Genomic DNA, 18,168 nt, shown 5'->3' on the forward strand with positions numbered 1-18,168 from the left:
GCCAGAGACGACACCGCGAATGTTCCTCCGACCGCCGCGCCGCATTTGAGGTTAGCGGGCGCCTTTTCGCTTAAAGCAGAATGTCACTCGCAGCCCTGAGGCTGAGGTGGCATTTTCAACCACGACCTTCTCCAATCTGCCGGTCAAGTGGCCAGAATCCGTCACTCTCTCTGAGCCGCCCGCCTGGCAGRAGGCGCCAGGCCGCGACGGAGGAAGGTCAGCGTGAAACGAGAGGACGGCAAGAGAAAGGAAAACCACTAAATGCAAATGTCAGAACTTTTCCTTAACATTCAGCTATTTTATGTTTCAGTTAAAAATGAAAACTTCTCCATGTGAACATGGTATAAACTAGAGCTGCTAACGATTATTCTGGAGATTAATCCAATCAATTAGATGATATTTATGCCCYTTYATYACATTATTAGATTAAAKGTCTCTGATTTTAAGTTTGAATAGATGAACTGATTGGATCATTTTAATGTTAAACACTTTATTTGAAGAGTTGCGCATCAGACTGACATGACATGAATGTTTAGTACTGTTAAATCATGACTTTTCATTTTAGTCTCAATGAAATTTTGCATAAAAAGTGTCATTATTTACCAAATGACAGTAATAAACATTCATGAAGACTCGTTCATGTTACTGACGGTGTCACGTCGTCTCTTCAACTAAAGAGTTACCAAAACATTTAGGATAAACTGAAACGTCTTGAAGAAAACAAATCTTTATCACCGTCCGTCAACGTCAGATTACCAGTCAGCCATTTGTCGAAATCAGATTCGTAGTTTTTAACGGCTGCGGTACGAAATTCAATGAAAAAAAAAGTAGCGATCTGCGAYTGGTGGATTCACAGAGTTYCCAAACAGACGAGAAAAAACAAATTCAATTGCTTCCGTTTCCCACGAAGCCTCTGCTGCTCTGTGAGCCTCGGATCAAATCCACAGATAAACACAACATCACTTATTAGATTCCTCTTTCATTTCATGACACTCGTAGAAACCCCTGGGGGTTTTTCACTCTGATCTCTCCGGTTGTACRACAGCAGGGATTAGAGTCGGAGCAACCAGGACCGACCTGCCGCTCCGTCTACCAGGGTTGGTGCCAACGGTGGCAAACGTTCGCTTTAAATACATTTGGTTTACGGATTCAGACCAAACTGATCCGGTTCATATGCAGAAATGTCGACAAMCAATTCAATCAAAAATAATCATATCTAAAAAAATTCAGTTTCAAAAGTCAAAAAATKATCAACTTCTGGAAATTTCCTGAGTTTGAAAAGTTGACATTATTAACATTTGWAACTCGGATTTCTGATTTCTAAAATTTCTCATATCAATCTCAGAATTTCTGATTTATTTTGAGCAAATTTCTTCTGAAATTTCTGATCGTATTTTCTAGAATATTTCAGAGAAATTCTGGCAGAAATCCACTCCTCCGTTTCATTTCTTTCCATCTACAATACCCCGTCGTAAGAAGCAGGATATTTGTTGCCGTTTACGTTTTTTCTTTGCCGTTTTAAAGAAACGTAGTTTTTTTTTTTAGCTGTAGAAAAACTAGATGTTGTCTTCGCTTTTCCTTTAGTGTTTGCATATAATTCTGAAGGCTGGATGTTTTCACAAACCATGCATATTAAGATTTGTTCCTAATAATGAAWCCAGACAAACAAGCTTATAGTGTCAAAAACACAACAGGAGACCATCGCAGACAGACTCCTGTGTTTTTACTTAAAGTGACTCCAAACGCCGTGGGTAAAGAAACAAAGAGTTCAGTCCAGTATTTGAGCATTCAAAGCTTGTTTCTGTGTATTCCCTGTTGGCTGCTTGTTAACAAAAACACAAAAACAAAAACATGGCAGACAGAATCAGTTCAGACAATCTGAAACTGAAGCATTTTTCTTCCCAGGACAACTGATCCATTAGGACTTTCGTGAGCCGCCTGCCAGTGCGGATGTTGAGCGCTCCGGGTCGGCAGGTAGCTCGCCATCACCATCAACATTTACGGTGATTAACGGCTGTAATTCCTCATTAGGGCTACGCAGGTTTAGACTGACAGCCTAATTGACAGTCTCTCTTGATACCAGCAGCCCTGTAAACGGCTGCTGGTATCAATTACCCGAGAGCTGTGGACGTGACCTCAAAGGGCTGCCAAGCAGGCGGGAAAACGTCAGAGTCGGCGTTTTCACGGAGGAGAAAAGTCGATGTGAGAATAAGTCAGAAGTAGCTGCAGCTTTGATGGAAATTGTGTCAAAAGAAAAGTGCAAACCGTTTTCCTTAAGGCCATAATTAACAGTTAGACAGGTTAAAACTGTGCAGATCTTTTAGAAGAAACTGTCTGTCGAAATAAAATGATTTAAAAAGTTGTTATAATTCACTTTCTTTCGTTTACTGTCACTTTTTACTTCCACAGTCAGGGATTGCCATTTTAAGAAGCATTTCAATAAAATAAGATAATAAAACGATAGCTAGCTTATATTAGCTACTTGAATCTGTTAGCTAGCTAACATATTTTAGCACCAAGGCTAGAAGCACAATTGGTTGGATGGATGGATAGAATTGAATAAATTACATAAAATTAAATTTATTTATTGAAGAAATAAATTAATGAAATATTAGACTTTCTATTTAAGGCTTTTAAACAAAAAATCCAAATCAAAAATCAAACTAATTTTGTTTTAAAACCAAAATTCAGCATCATTCCTAGTTGTAATGCTGCAGATGTTGCCATAGAAATTAATATAACATAATTAAAAAGATTTTGGCTTTGACACAGTTTTACAAAATGTTTAAATTAGCACCCTAAATTTAGTTTAATCTTTCAACTGACTATTTGTTGTTTAGCTAAGCTAATATTAGCTGGTTAGCTAGTCAGGCTAGCTGCTCTATTAGAGCTTTCAATCAGCTGTTTAACAGAYGTAACTTACTGAGTTTTAAGTCTTAACACTTAAAACTGACGGCAGCGCTCTTTACATAACAGCCAAATTTATCTTCTTTATAAACGAAGGAAATGTGCACAGCAACAGGTGGGGGAGGTGCGGTGCGAGGTTATTATATTCTCCATACGAAACTTTTTGTGGTTTTCAGTTCATGTCCACCTTAATACTGATAAGCAACCTCTCTGTTGAGTGGGTTTCGGATCTTCAACCTCAGTTATTTGTTGGTTTTCTTGGCCTTTGCAGGTCCAGATTGTTGTTTTCTGTTCCTTTTGTTTGCTCTATTTTGAGTCAAGTAGCATTTAAGCTAGGTATTTCAGCTTCCTAAGCTGCTTTTCTTTTTTTAATATATTTTGATGTGCTCTTTGAATAGGCAAGTTTTCCACAAATAACTTGGTGTCAGAAACATTAGATATTATTATTTAAGGAAAACTGTCATGAATATATATGCGTTTTCCCAGATGTTCTGCCATAGAAACAGATCTACTTTAATAACAAACAGTGGTATGTCAGGATCCTTTAGCGAGGATCTGTTTAAAGTTCAATATGACAACCGTCTAATAATCAGTGGCTCTGAATGACAGATGGTAAAATGACGGGATGGTAAAAACCTACAGAAGTTGCTTCACTAATGAGAGTTTGCTCTTTTTAAATATTGATCGTTTCCTAAACATCTGCAAACTGTGACTGCATGTGCAGAACGTAAAGTCTGAAGTAAACCTGGTGTGAGTGCAGCTTCACAGGTGGCAGAGGAGGATTTCTCTTTCCCTGCAGCTTTAACAGCTTTCACAGATGATCTTTTATAGCTGCTTCACTGTTTATGCTGTCAACGTAGCTGTCATGTTTGAGGGAAGCAGCTGCTGGCACTTCCTCCACTGTGGGGATAATGGCTGGAAGTTGAGATGACAGTAGAAAAGTTTCAGTCTATATCTTTCCTCTCACTTCCTTCTTTTTCTTTTTTTTTACTTGGTGCCTTTGACATTTTAAGTCAACTACTTTAAATTTGAGGTGAAATCAGATCTAATCTGTAATCATTTATATTCCTGCAGAGCTTATTAAAGTTGTAACTGGTGATGAGTAAAACCACTTCGTCTGTTACGATTAAAGGTCACCCATTACGTACAAAACACGTTCATTACACAAAATCACTGCTAGATATTAAGACTTTAGCTGTTTTATGACCTTGTCACTTTAAATCCCTGTAAGCTGCTGCTGGCCACGCCCCATCTGGACATTTACACTCGAACATGAAAATGGCTACAAACTCATTCGCATTTATTTTTTAACGGTTCATCTTTGAAAAGCAGCAGTGGAACCAACAAGAAAGCAGCAAGTGGTCAACAACAAAACACTTCCAGCAGCCATTGTACAGAGCATACAGCGGTAAAAACAGCTGGCCRAACATGCTGGAACTCAGCTGGGGTTGCTAGGTAACGAGCTGGGCCTCACTGGGGTTGCTAGGTAACGGGCTGGGCCTCACTGGGGTTGCTAGGTAACGGGCTGGGCCTCACTGGGGTTGCTAGGTAACGGGCTGGGCCTCACTGGGGTTGCTAGGTAACAGTGGAACGTGACAATAAATTCCAAACATTTTTGAAACGGCTAATTTTCCACACGTCAGAAATTTTTAACCCATTACCAAAAATCATCCGGGTGGTTTTTTTAAGTGCTTGAATTGTTTTTAAAAGCAGTAGAAACACAAATGTAAATATAAAAACCTGCAAAATGTGAATTTTCCACAACAGGTCCTTTAATAATCAGAGGCAGAACTACACTGTCCATCTGTATGTCCACAGTCAGTCAGTACATCCATCCAATCAGTCAGCAAAAACAAAGGGGTGAAAATAGAAACTGTCTTTTTTTTAAAAAACACTGAAAAAAAAAGCTGAAATAAATATCATTTTTTTCACATATTTTCATTCTATAGTGGATAAATGACTAAATCAGTGAAGTGTTTGTGAACTGAGGAGCTTTTTCTCAGCTAAATTAAGGTCACTGACATCATGGGACTCTGGTGCATTTAAATGTTATGTGACTCCGTCCAAATGCATAACTAATAAATGTCAAAACCTCTCTTGAAAGTCCAATTAGTGTTAGAGTGTTTCTGCAAATATCAGGTCGCTGCAATTAAAGGGTAAGTTGCCACAGGGTTTTTTTTTTACTGCATGACAAAATTTCAAAGCATTAAAATACAAAAAAATAAATAAATAATCTGTTTATTGACCATTTAGCTGTCCATAAACAGTTTATGCAAATGTTCACTGATAGTTTAACTTTCCAAATATTCCACTAAACAAAACAAACATGGAGAGCCTGTAGGCTTGGTTACTACTCTTCTAAGTTAAGCTTTAATAATAGCTATGTTATGAATATGTATGAAGTGATGCTTCCCATCCCTAAATAAGTCACAACAGCACAGGATTGGGCATAATTTGACTCTCACTCAGAGAGAAAAAAGGCTTCAGTTAAACATAAAGTTGGAGAGCAGTTCCTGCAGCGAGTCTTTTCTGGTGAACAGGAACACATTTCCTAATTCGAGATTCCACTTAGTAAGAAGTTATCATATTGTCCAACTACCTCAGAAACAGAGTTACAAAGTGAGCAGCAGCAGTGATGTTGGCTCCACTGCAATAACTAATCTAAATAACTTACAGACCACGTAAAAATGTTTGGGAAAACACAAGAGAGCAGAACCGAGACGGTTGTGTCTGCTGAAAAAGTCACTGAACATTTGGTCCAAACTGTGCATTAATCAGAGACACTGCAGGGCCTCTTTACAGCGTCAGCATCAAGTTTATTCAGGATCTTCTGAACCAGGAAACAAAAGTTTGTCAGGCCTGCTGTGGACAGTTGGTCTAACCTGGTTTCTGCTTGTTTTGGGAACCAAAGTTGCAGCATTTTTCATTTCCAGCTGCTGTGGTTCACTGAGTCAAACCCTTTGAGCAAACTGTTCCCCTCCTGGCCTGTGGGGGCGCTGCACCAAGAACCACTGAAGAAAACAATAAAAAACAGACACTGAGCTCAGCTTCCTTCTTTACGAAATGGAAACAAAAATGGAGGCATCAGATTTTAAAGGTCGTAGGATTTATCTTTTTTTATCTTTGGCTAAAGACCACGAGTCATTTCTAATGCTAGCACTATGCTAGCATGTTTGTTTTGGTTGTATTTACCCAGAATGCATTGCTCTGTGGTCCATTTCCTGCTTTTGGATGGTCTCCGGTCCGCTGTTTGTACAGTACTAATATATTTGCACTAGAAACTGGAGCAAAAACGCTTGGTAAGATATCGTGTTTTGGTTTTTCCCAAATCAAACCGAGTCTAGCAGAATGACGCCCTCGTGTGTCGGGTAAAAGAACTAACAACAACCCAAACCAGATAACCAAATTCAACAGTTTACTACTTCCACTCAGGTTTGTGCAAAACAACAACAGCCGCCAATCAGAGGAGCCTCAACACTTTGTCTCCATGTCAACACGTCTCTCTTCCTGTTCTGCAGACTCTGACACCGGCAAAGCCCTGGGTAGCCGGGTTTCTGCCAAGCATGCGACATGACTGTCACTTTCACAATGCAGCTTGACACGGCAGTCCCACCGCCGCGCTGCAATTTGTGTGATAAAAGCAGCCGGCTCAGACAGGAGAAGGGCCACACAAGCAGCAGAGTAAACGATGTTTATTCCGCTTTTATTTCCTGCTCATAACTTTGGAAAATGTGGCTTATAGCAGCTGATAAAGTGGGAAACTGTTTCCAGCTTCCTGTTCAGAAACGAAGGGGAATTTCAGTCCGACTCCAGCTGGGCTGTTTAAGGGATGTTTTGAGTTTTAGTTTTATCTCTCTGTGACTAATTCTGCTACTTTTAATGAGTTTTTACAGTGTGTTTGCCAGTGTCTATTAGTTATAGTAATAGTTTTAGTTTCTCCGGTTAATTTTTAGGTGCAGAATCCAAAAAGGACTAAGTATTGAATTGTGATTATGTTTATTGGACAATTAATACTCAATAGAAGACATTATTTTCAAAAAATGGATTCAATTATTATTTAACAACGGTTCCAGTTTTTATTATTTTATTAGTTTTAGTTAACTATAATAAACTTGGAGCAGACATCACTCTGAACTATGGAAACCCCAGAAGAGTTGGGGGAGGGGGGGATCAGATTTTCAAAAAATCTAATCTTTAAAAACCAAAAATTTGAATAATCAGTAAAAATCAACTTGGTATCAATATTTCTACTGCTTGCTTTCTGCATAGAGGCGTTGCAACGTGACGCCACACACGCTGGAGGCTAAAGAACCGACAAGCTGTCAACATAAAGCGATAGATTTTAAATGTAAGCGTGATATATCAAAGATTTGGTACATGGTCAAAAAGTTTTTACAGCTTAGTGAAAAGTTTTAATAAAAAAACAGTGAGGGATAAGGAAGCAGGTCAGTTATGCTAGCTTGACTATGACAACCTTCACATGTGCCGCAGAATTAGGTGTTTCAGTTCAGTAAACGTAAAAACACTGTGACCCACACACCAACTCTCTGACGGATCATCAGAAGAGTTTAAATGAGCTGAATTAGCTAATCAACCGCCGCTGTGTTCAGAAGAACGCTTACGAAAAATCCCATCAGGTCTGGAAACATAAAACTGAAACGGACTGAATGTCCTGCTCTTTGTGTCGGAAGGTTTTCAGTAGTTTTTGGTGTTGAATCCTGATACACTGGTGGAGCTGTTGTCAGTCAGTTGCTATGGAAACTAGTCTGTTTGTAGCGTAGCCGACACAGAGCATGAAAAACGAAGAATACAAAAGGTTCTTTAACGGTTTTTCAACGTTATTTTTCCATCCCCTGTGGCGCACTGCACTAAAATTAATAATATCAACATCTCCAGGGTTCATTTTGCTAGCGGAGTCGTTCTACCGCGGCAGCAAAAGAATCGTCTTTTTGCCCTCCAGCGAAATTACCAGATGTAAACAATACCATACAACGTGTCTACAGTCGGTGTCATTTCGGGGGCAAACATGTTAACCATGAGGGATGAAACAACAAATAAATTTACGATCCATCGGTAAATATGCGAACATGAGCCATCTCCTGACAGAAGTTCTGACAACATGCAATTCAAGACTTTATCTCTGAAGCCATCAGTCACAGGAGAGTCACCTTCAGTCGGTCTCTCCTACACACACGCATACACACACACACACACACACGCTGACATGTATTTGATAAGATCTGATTAGCTTAAAAGAGCCACCTCTTTGCCTGTAATTAATTCATCAGAGAGAGGAGAGGAGGTTTTCACTTTAAAGCCACATCTTCTGCCCCATTTAACCGGATAATAGCAGAGATTTTATGATGTTTTCATTAAAGGGCGACCTTGCCTTTCAAGGTGTTGGCAGCTTTTTCACGGAGACAGCCACTGAGCAAACGAAGGGCGGTGTCAACTTTATTTTGATGGAGCTGCTGGCTCAGAAAATTTAGTGTCGCCTCAGTTCATGAAACCAAAGTTGGAGCAAAAAACTGAACACAACGCGGAGCGTCTTCCAGGTATGTAAGCACAAGTCACCAAAATACCAGAGGAAACATGCGAAATGTCGCTCAGCAATCACAGGAAGGAGTCGATTGCTGTCATCTTCATGTAAGGCTGTAGAGCAGGCCCCACATGCAGGTGGAAATAAACAGTTTAATTCAAAAGACTCAACTGCAGCAGGATAAATACAAAATAAAACATAAAAGAGCCAAACGTTACCAGGATCTGACCAACTAATACTTAGAAACAGGACTGATAAGCACACATGAAACCAGGTAGCAGAATATAAACCCATATGAAATACCAAAATAAAGCTGCACACAAAAACAAAATCCCATAGATCACGATTACTGTAATACCAGGAGAAATAAATCCACTGATAGTTAAGAATAGTAAACGATGTTAAAACTGGATGCAAAACCCTTGAAATGTCAACGTCTAAAACAAGAAAACTTGTTAAAATTTGAAAGTTTCTTGTTAATACGAGATGCAAAATATAAAAATATTTTTCAAAACGAGAAGTTTTAACAAAAAACTTTGTTATTGTGGGATACAGATGAAGAAGTTTTTCATTTATCCCATCTTGAGGATTTCTACAAAACAAAGACCACGATCTCACGCAGGTAACATCAACTGCCTTTAACTACAAACAAATTCCTGAAATATCCTTTTAGATATTTAGAGCATCTTCAGTCAGAGGCTTCTTCAGAATCAGTGCAGTACAGACAGCTACAGAGGATCTTTCCTCGCAATCTTCAAAAACTCTTTGAGGAATCTAAATTAACGAGTTACAACATTTAATTTCCCTTTGGGATTAATAAAGTATTTTTGAATTGAAGCACTCCGTACCGTTTTTAACACTTGACAGAAACAGCAAGCAGATTGTTGGTGTGAAATGATCTGATCCTCTGCAGCTTGGTTGGTTTGGCTCCTCCGCTCCTCATCAAGTTAGCAGAACAGACAGCAGCATCTTAACACTTGACTGGACTGTGGCCAGTTGAGGAAAGGCCAAGTCATCCATGGCGAGAAAAAGTCATAAGCTGACTTCAGAGCTGCCAAGTAGGTCTGTGGCTCCGGCTCCCAGCGTCTCTGCGACYGTTTCTGCTTCCGGACGGACGGCGCCGGGAAGGGCCGTCCGTGGAAATGCGAGCGAGTGGCGCACGGAGCAGAACCTCTTGAGGAAACAGATGCTCAGACTCTAGGCTAAGCTAAGTTGTTACAAAAAGCCTAAGTGGAATTAACGACTATTTTTTATTTATTTTTACACAAGCTGCTACCGCTAACGCCCGACTCCTTCCTGTTATTTTATTATATTTACAAAAAAAAAAAAAACATGCATTCAGTGCTGAACCTCACCTGAGTGAAGGTGGCCCCCCCACCTTCTTCAAATCAGACAACATTGGTGTCAAACGTTTKTGCTACGTTTGTGCCGCTATCATTTTAAAGATATAAAGAAATGTTTCTAGAGGTCATCTAAGGTCAACCAGCCCCCCACCTTCTTCAAATCAGACAAAATGGGTGTCAATCAACTTGGCTACGTTTGTGCTGGTTTGTGCAGCTAAGTTTTGTTTGTGCTGCTTTGGCTTTGAAGATATTAATGAAAGTGTAAAGGTCAAAAGGTCAACCAGCCCCTCAACTTTTATGAAATCCAACTTTCTTTATATCTTTAAAATAATAGCAGCACAAACAAAAAATTTTTTCTGCACAAAAGTAGCACTAACGTTTGACACTAATTTTGTTTGATTTCATAAAAGTGGGGGGGCTGGTTGACCTTTACACTTGTATTAATATCTTCAAAGCCAAAGCAGCACAAACGTAGCCGAGTTGATTGACACCCATTTTGTCTGATTTGAAGAAGGTKGGGGGGCTGATTGACCTTGGATGACCTCTAGAAACATTTCTTTATATCTTTAAAATGATAGCGGCACAAACGAAAAGTTTTGCTGCACAAACTTAGCACAACGTTTGACACCAATTTTGTCTGATTTGAAGAAGGTGGGGGGGCCAACTTCACTCAGGTCTGAAACCTCACTGAGCCAACACATTACCAAACTGTCATCCCTTTAAAATAGATCAGCATTTAATGTGTTAAAAAATTGCACATTTAAAATTAACTTTATACATAGAAAGTTTAATAATTACATTTCCTTTTTTAAAATGTTATAAAACAAACAAACTCTTACTTCAACCGCTGGCTTCTGAGGAGATCCGACCTGCTAGCGCTAGCAAGCTGGTTTCCACGGCAACCGTTGGCGGGGCGCAGGTGGTAACCGTAACCGTCGCGGAAGGCGAGTAAAGTTGAGGATTATGACAAAATATGGCCAAAAAGAGAAAAAACCTCTGATTTTCAAGGTGAATGGGAAGATTTTTTTCCCTCTTTCTTTACCATCGTTAAAAACTCCGACGTGCTTTTCATTTGCGAGGCGACGGCAGCGTGGAGAAACGTGTCACACAAGCTACTATGCTAATATGCTAATGTTAACAACCAGGCAGCCACTACTAACGGAATGACCCGGAAGTGAAAGGCAAGTTTGCGAAAACAGCAGTCTTTGTTTTACGATTTCAGTCAAAGCTAAAGTAAAACGCTGAAAGTTGATTTCTTTACATTATTATTTACATTACCAGCGGGATCTAGTTTAAATTTTATGTTTTCGTTTTTAAACTGAGTTTTTTTTGTTCTTTATTTATTTTTTTATTATGTTGTTTTACTGTACAGCACTTTGTATCAGCTGTGGTTGTTTTAAAGTGCTTTATAAATAAAGTTGGATTGGATTGGATTATTTATAAAATTTTCAATAGGGTTTTGTATGGGTGCTGTTGAGACGCTTTACCAAGGTCGAGAAAGAGTCACACGCTGTTAAACAAAGGGCCCATAGTAAAAAGTTACATGTTTGATTCTGTTAGACACCAAGGTTCATTTCTCACGAAAAAGAAACGTTTTCTCAGGCCACAGAGACATGGTGTGATTTCAGGGAGTGTTTTCAGTCCATATAATCAGCTACCCTCCTCTTTCTCCTCAGACGCTGCACAGACTTTTTTTAGAAACTCTTCTCGGATGTAATGGTAAAAGCGTCTCCTTTCAGCGCTGAAAGTGAATAAAATAAGTAAAGTCTGAATGCTTTTTTGGTTGATTTTATGCTCCGTGTGTCAATACAAATTATGATTCATCGATCGGGATTTCCATTCCCAACAGTGCCTAAAGTCCTTGAAAATGACTGAATTTCCAAGAGTCGTTATCAAGGTTTGGGAAGTGCTTGATTTCCTTTAAAGTGCTTGATATTCAATCTGAGCAGTTTCGTAACTTTTGATTAAAAGCCTACATTTGAAAAGGCGTTATTTGCTGTTGGAACCAGATATTTAAAATGAATAAAAACATCTCCACAATTTTTGCTCACTGTCTGTAAATCAAACCAAATTCTTCCGTGTTTTTAGTCAGAATTACCAAAATTATTTGCATTTGGTAACTGCCAGAAAAATTTGGTGAAAACGTTTATTTTTTTTATAGCTTTTTCAGACCTGCCATATGGTGTGTTTAAGAGAGATATTTCAAAACATAATTTTTTGTTATATTTTGTTCACCTTGTACCTGCTATAAAATGTAAAAAAAAACAAAAAAACTATAACAAAGATATTAACAGTAAAAAAGTGTATAAAATAGTGAATTTAAACGGCCATTTTGTTTGATTGTTTTATGATCAAAGTATGGTGTTTGTAAAATGTGAAAACGCACCTTAAAAGTGTTTACATTTTGCTGTTGCATAATTGTAGAAATGCTGTATGGAGGGATTTTGCTGCCATAATCCAACAGCAGCACACATTTTCAGTCTGTGTGAGCAGAGAGTCCGGGCCTGCGTCTGAGCGTGAGGAGAGGTTTTGAGTACAAGCATTACAAGTTTTGAGAAGAAAGACATAAAGTCCTGCTTTCAGACTGAAAATGTGCGTTCTTGCATTATGGCAGAAAAAGTCCCCCATAACATTGTTGTAAACAACGTAGAGCAACGTAGAACACCATCTGTTAAAAATCGTTAGTGCAAATGTTGAGATTGGTATAAAATGCTGCATATCGACATTTATCTGTTTCCTTAAATCAATAAATGATTATTTATTGTGATGACCCTGGTAGTTCTGTGCTTTAATCAGTACCCGGGAAGCAGCTCTGTGTTGACTCCTGATCCGTCCGCCTCCATCAGCCACGTGTCTCCCAACGTGTCTCCAGAGTTACTGTCAGGCTGTTTGTCCCAGCCGTCCACCTGAATGTCACCTGGAAATCGAGTGACGAACACGCTGGACTGTCTCATGGCGCTGACAGGAATATAGTCTAATGCTGGGCTGTATGTCCCAAAGACCTGTCACCATGTTGTCTGTCCAGCCCGTCTGGAAAAAATGGCTGACTTTGCTGCAGAATGAGATGGATAGGTTGAAAAACTGTTTTCACATCTCCAGTGCAGTTCTAAGACATTTWGTAAAGTTATTCATATGATTTTACAGTRAAAAGGTTTAGAAATCATTCTGTCAGGAAATTGCAATCTATACATCAGGAATCGGCTAGTAAACCTTTTCTGGGATTAACTGAGTTTCAGGTAATGCTAATATTTGCAGTCTGTACATTAAGACATTTTAATTCTTACTTTTTGTGAACTTTTGAAGAATTTTATTGTAGTTTTATAAGTAGTTTGACAGCATTTCTGTGCATCAGTTGAGTACCAAATAACTGATTCTTCCTCCCCTGTTTTAAGGGTGAAACAGAAACACTTTATCAGGCAGATGTGTGTATTTATACAGATGTATGCAATGATTTACAGCCTGAAATGACATTTGAATTTAAAAGATGGATTCATTCAGGGACGCGTAAAAAGAAGCTATACTAAATGCAGCGAGGAAATAAATTATGCATCTATGCAAAGCACTAAACATCTTAAAGAATAAACTGCAATAAAAGACGGGGCTTAGACTCAGAGACTCTTACTGGAATCCTCAGCCTCAGATGTATTAAAAAAAAAATCTTGTTTTGTATTTGACACATCTCCAATAGCATGCTGAGAAATGCCAAGTGCCAGAGGCAGTGGAAACTTTACCGACAAACTTTCTCCAAGTAGCAATCTCTGTCTGTTTTGACCCATTGTGTCCTCAGGGACTCGACTCCGTCTCCTGCTGTTCTGGCTCGGCCTTTCAGCTCGCAAGAATAAGCAGGCCACTGCGCTGCTGCTGCCACTTAGATCAATGCCGCCTTTGCAAGATGCTCCGCCACAGAGATCACCAAAGACCGCTGGTGTTGTGACACAGTCCGCWCTCTGCAGGAAAGTGGGCCGTTTTCTGCAGTCCCATCACATGTAGAGCTCAACTGGTGCTTTCGTGTCCACTTTGCCGTTCTGACTGCAAAGCCTGAGTTATTTAAATCCCAGCACTTGTTCTGTTGACCCTGATTTTGACCGTAAAACTGCACCAATTGGAATTGTGAAAATAAATTACCTTAATGGACATATTCCAGTTTTAAAAAAATATTTTTGTGATAAGAGCTGTTGCCTTGCAGCAMGAAGGTTCTGGGTTCGATTCCCGGCCCCGGTCTTTCTGCATGGAGTCTCCATGTTCTCCCTGTGCATGGTGGGTTTTCTCCAGGTACTCCRGTTTCCTCCCACAGTCCAGAAACATGACTGTCAGATTAATTGGCCTCTCCAAATTTCCTGTTTGTTTGTCCTGAGTGTCTCTGTGTTGCCCTGTAACAGACTGGCGACCTGTCCATGGTGACCCCGCCYCTCGCCCGGAACGTTAGCTGGAGATGGGCACCAGCAACCCTCCCGACCCCACTGAGSGACAAGGGTGAAAGAAAATGGRTGGATGGATGGATTTTTGTGATAGGATGAGGTGGTTTTTCAACCGTATAAAAATGTGTGTATTTCACAAACCACAGCAGTTTGTGTGCAGCAGAAACGCTCCGTAGGCACTGACCTCCTCATATGATGTGCCGCTGGCTCTCATGGCACAATTCAGTTGAGTTTGTTGGAAATCTGTAAAATCACCCACTACAGTTTCCCCATAACGCTGCATACATACACAGCCGCCCCTAAATACAGGAGCCTGACAACAGCAGCTCAATAAGACGCAGACATCTCCTCCGACTGGCTGAATAATTAATCATGCAGCTTTACATCCGTCTCTGCTGTGACTTTCGACGACTTATTTACTGGACAAACAGCATTTGAGGAACAGTTTYTTTGTTTTTGATAATAAAATGTGCATGACGATGAAACTCCCATTCCAAAGATGGCGCCAAACTCTACAAACAAAATAAACGTTAGTTTTGCTAACTAAAGCTCTAATGTCAACCACGGAGGAAACTGAACTTCTGTGCAGCTAAACATACTTTGCCCCCTTCAAAATAAGAGCATGAATATAAATATCAAGCTATGTGAATAATTCTTAAATCGAAAAGATGTCGAACTTTATTCAACTGAAAGTTTRCAAAACAGCCAAGTAAATAAGCATTTTAGAATYTATCCAGAAAAATTTTATTTAGGGGAAGCTACCTGTGCWAAATGTTTCCAAACTTAGCTAAATAACGCTAAACAAAAGATTAGCTCAGGTATAAGTGAATTAGCAGAAACGTGTCCACCACTGGAGAATTCCCAAATCATGAGAAATGAACTTTTCCAGACAAATCGGCGTCAACATTTTGAACATGAGGAATTCAGTAGGAAAGAGAAAAAAATATTCTGTTAAAACTAAAAAAAAAAAGTTTTGTATTGCTAATAACATTTATTTGGATGTAGCAAATGTTTATAAGAGTTAGTGCAAATTAAAGCTGCTGTTCACTCAAATCATGTCTATTYCTTTTACATTTACAATAGTTCTCATGTGACGTCACATCCAGRGACTTTGTAACCGACAGCCATCTTGGTAGGAATCACTGTCATGACAGTTGCTATGAGGTTGCCATGACAACAATCACACGTGTCAATGCCAACAGAGGTGATCTTGGTGACGTGCATTTCTCTTTTACATTAACGTACTTTGTTTCTGTTGCTCTGGAGGCCATGGGTCATCCATGCCTACCAAGATGGCGGGTTCAGACTTGCGGGAACTGAGAGCGTTTCTGAAAAAAAAAAAAAAAAAAAAAACACAAGAAAGAAGCTGCAATAAACTAACTTAAAGTGATTTTCTTTGCGCTGTGAGATATTTCTGAGCAGATCTTAGTTCAGAGTTTACCTGAAGTGGTTCAGCTTGAAACTCGCTGCAGTATTTCATTTTCTCTCCAGCAGCTTGTTTCACTCAGATCTGTGAATCTTCTGCCCACCAGGTCATTTACCAAAGGTCAAATAGTTTTCAGACTGGAACTCTCTTGAACAATTATCTCCTCGGACTGGGGCACTCGTCCGCCTTGACATGTCGGTTTCGAGACGCAAGCGGCCGTGAAGGACATCAATTTTCCAAGATGGCTTCTGGAAGGTGAGATATGCCAGATTACGTGGAGAACGATTGATTTTCTGGGCAGCCGCCCAGGYGCAAATCTTTCCAGGAGACTGAGACAGTCGCGAGGTGACAGAGTGAAGTAAAAATACACGTGAACGGGGAAGTTGTAAGGTGAAGCAACACTTGSATCTCTGACTTTACACAAAGAAACTCCTTCTGCGGATCATTGATTAAGGAAAAGGTTGGCGATACAAAAATAGACGGAGGAAATATGAGAGAATATACAAATAACAAGCAATAAGTTGGGACAGATACCACACAGAAGGAAGAAGAGAGACAATAGAAAGTGTGAAAGTAGCAGAGAGGTTCTGCTGGAGCAGCTCGTTACTGCTGAGCCAACTCTTGCTCTCTTGTCATCTCCGAGAGCTAATTGGCACCTCCAGTGTGAAAACTCAAGCCTGTGTACTCATCGTCACAGTCATCCTGCAGAAAAACACACACACACACACACACACACACATGCCTTCACACACACGTAGGGAACTTTAAATGGGGAGAAAAACAGTCTTAACACTTTATAGGAAGCCTTAACAAAACAAACTTTGGCTGTGATGCCGTAAAGACGGCTGCTGACTCGGAGCTGCTGCAGGATAATGCAGAGCGGCTTTAATTGTCTCAGCATTAAATGGCCACAAACGCTGAACTACAGGAGGAAGAACTTTTTACAGCTAACAGTTTTGTTTACTCTCTGCTTTTATGATAATTTCCCCGCTGTTTTTTCATCGCTCCGATTCATAAAATCATGTTCCTTTGATCGTTCAATAAACTAGAAGATCTGACCAAAAATGTTGATAATACCGATACTAAGTAGGTTTCTCTCTAGTCATCCATCCATTTTCTAACACTCTTGTCCCTCAGTGGGGTCGGGAGGGTTGCTGGTTCCTCTCCAGCCAACGTTTCGGGCGAGAGGCGGGGTCACCCTGGACAGGTCGCCAGTCTGTCGCAGGGCAACACAGAGACACACAACCATGCACACACACACTCACACCTAGGGGCAATTTGGAGAGGCCAATTAACCTGACAGTCATGTTTTTGGACTGTGGGAGGAAACCAGAGTACCTGGAGAAAACCCACCATGCACAGGGAGAACATGGAGACTCCATGCAGAAAGACCCCAGGCTGGGAATCGAACCCAGAACCTTCTTGCTGCAAGGCAACAGCTCTACCAACTACGCCACTGTGCAGCCTAGGTTTYTCTCTAGTCATCCACAAATAAATTTAACTAAATGAATAAATGGGATGCACTCTCTCCTGGTGTTTTTTATTCCAGTTGAAAGACATTTTCTCCATTGGTTGATGTTTTAGTTTCATATTCACTCTTAAAATAGTATTTTTGTATTTACTGAACTTTACTGCCGAAGGATTTTTGATTTGCTCTTAAATTAAATAGTTTTTTACTTTAGAAAACACAAACATTTGTATTAGTTTATCATGCAGGTTTTTAAGGTTTTTAACAGACACCAATAAACTTTATCTTAAAACAGTGTGAAAAAATAAAACATTATAAAAAGAAAGTCATAAAATTACGAGAATAAAGTTAATATGAGAATAGTTGTTTTACAAAAATTACAAATTTGTTCTTGTAATTACATTTTTTTTGTATTTTCTTATTGCTGTCCTAAAACTCATTAAATAAATTCTTTCCTCAGTTTAACTTGAATAAAGAGCCAAATTCATGTAAACGTGAAAYGACAGCAGCAGAAAAACAGACTGAAATCTTCACCGGTTGCAAATATTCACCGCCCAAAGCTCAGCTTTGGATGTTCAGAATAATCTTCAAAYAGCCGCTGAGGCCGTTTCTGGGGATGAAACGTCCCGATGAGGATCTGCTGCAGCCCTTCGGTCAGCGAAAAGGAGGAGAGAAAACRTCCAGAAGAAAATGGATCCCAGCGTTTCAGGAACCGAGAGTTTTGTTCTTTTTAACAGCTGCACTTACTGGCAGCGTCACCACGGATTTACCTGAAGCAAAGTCTGACTGAAAAATGAGCGCCAACACACACACGCACGCACTCACACACACACACACACACACGCACACACACACACACACACACACACACACACAGACAGAGAGCTGAGTTGAACATCTATCTTATAAAATGTGGCTGTCAGCGCTGAAGTTGCAGCGCTGCCTCTGTCATGTTCCCTTACTGTCACCACTGGGCCTCCGCTGCTCACTCGGCTCTGCTGGTACAGAAATATATACATTTGTGAAAACAGCTTGTTAGTGCGATCTGTGTCTGCAGGAAAAACTTT

At 39.9% G+C, this 18,168-nt stretch overlaps 1 long non-coding RNA gene across 1 annotated transcript in view; it reads right to left on the minus strand.

Annotated features, from left to right (window-relative positions):
- Positions 1–15,377: 15,377 nt before the first annotated feature.
- LOC103461821 (uncharacterized) overlaps positions 15,378–18,168 on the minus strand; it is a 33,644-nt gene continuing 30,853 nt past the window's right edge. Inside the window, exons 3-4 of the long non-coding RNA XR_533219.2 lie at positions 15,649–15,881; positions 15,378–15,535 (exon numbers count right to left, since the gene is read on the minus strand). This is a non-coding gene — a long non-coding RNA (uncharacterized LOC103461821). The remainder of the gene's footprint in view (positions 15,536–15,648; positions 15,882–18,168) is intronic.

This window comes from Poecilia reticulata, linkage group LG2, assembly GCF_000633615.1.
Source record: "Poecilia reticulata strain Guanapo linkage group LG2, Guppy_female_1.0+MT, whole genome shotgun sequence".
Taxonomy (NCBI): domain Eukaryota; kingdom Metazoa; phylum Chordata; class Actinopteri; order Cyprinodontiformes; family Poeciliidae; genus Poecilia; species Poecilia reticulata.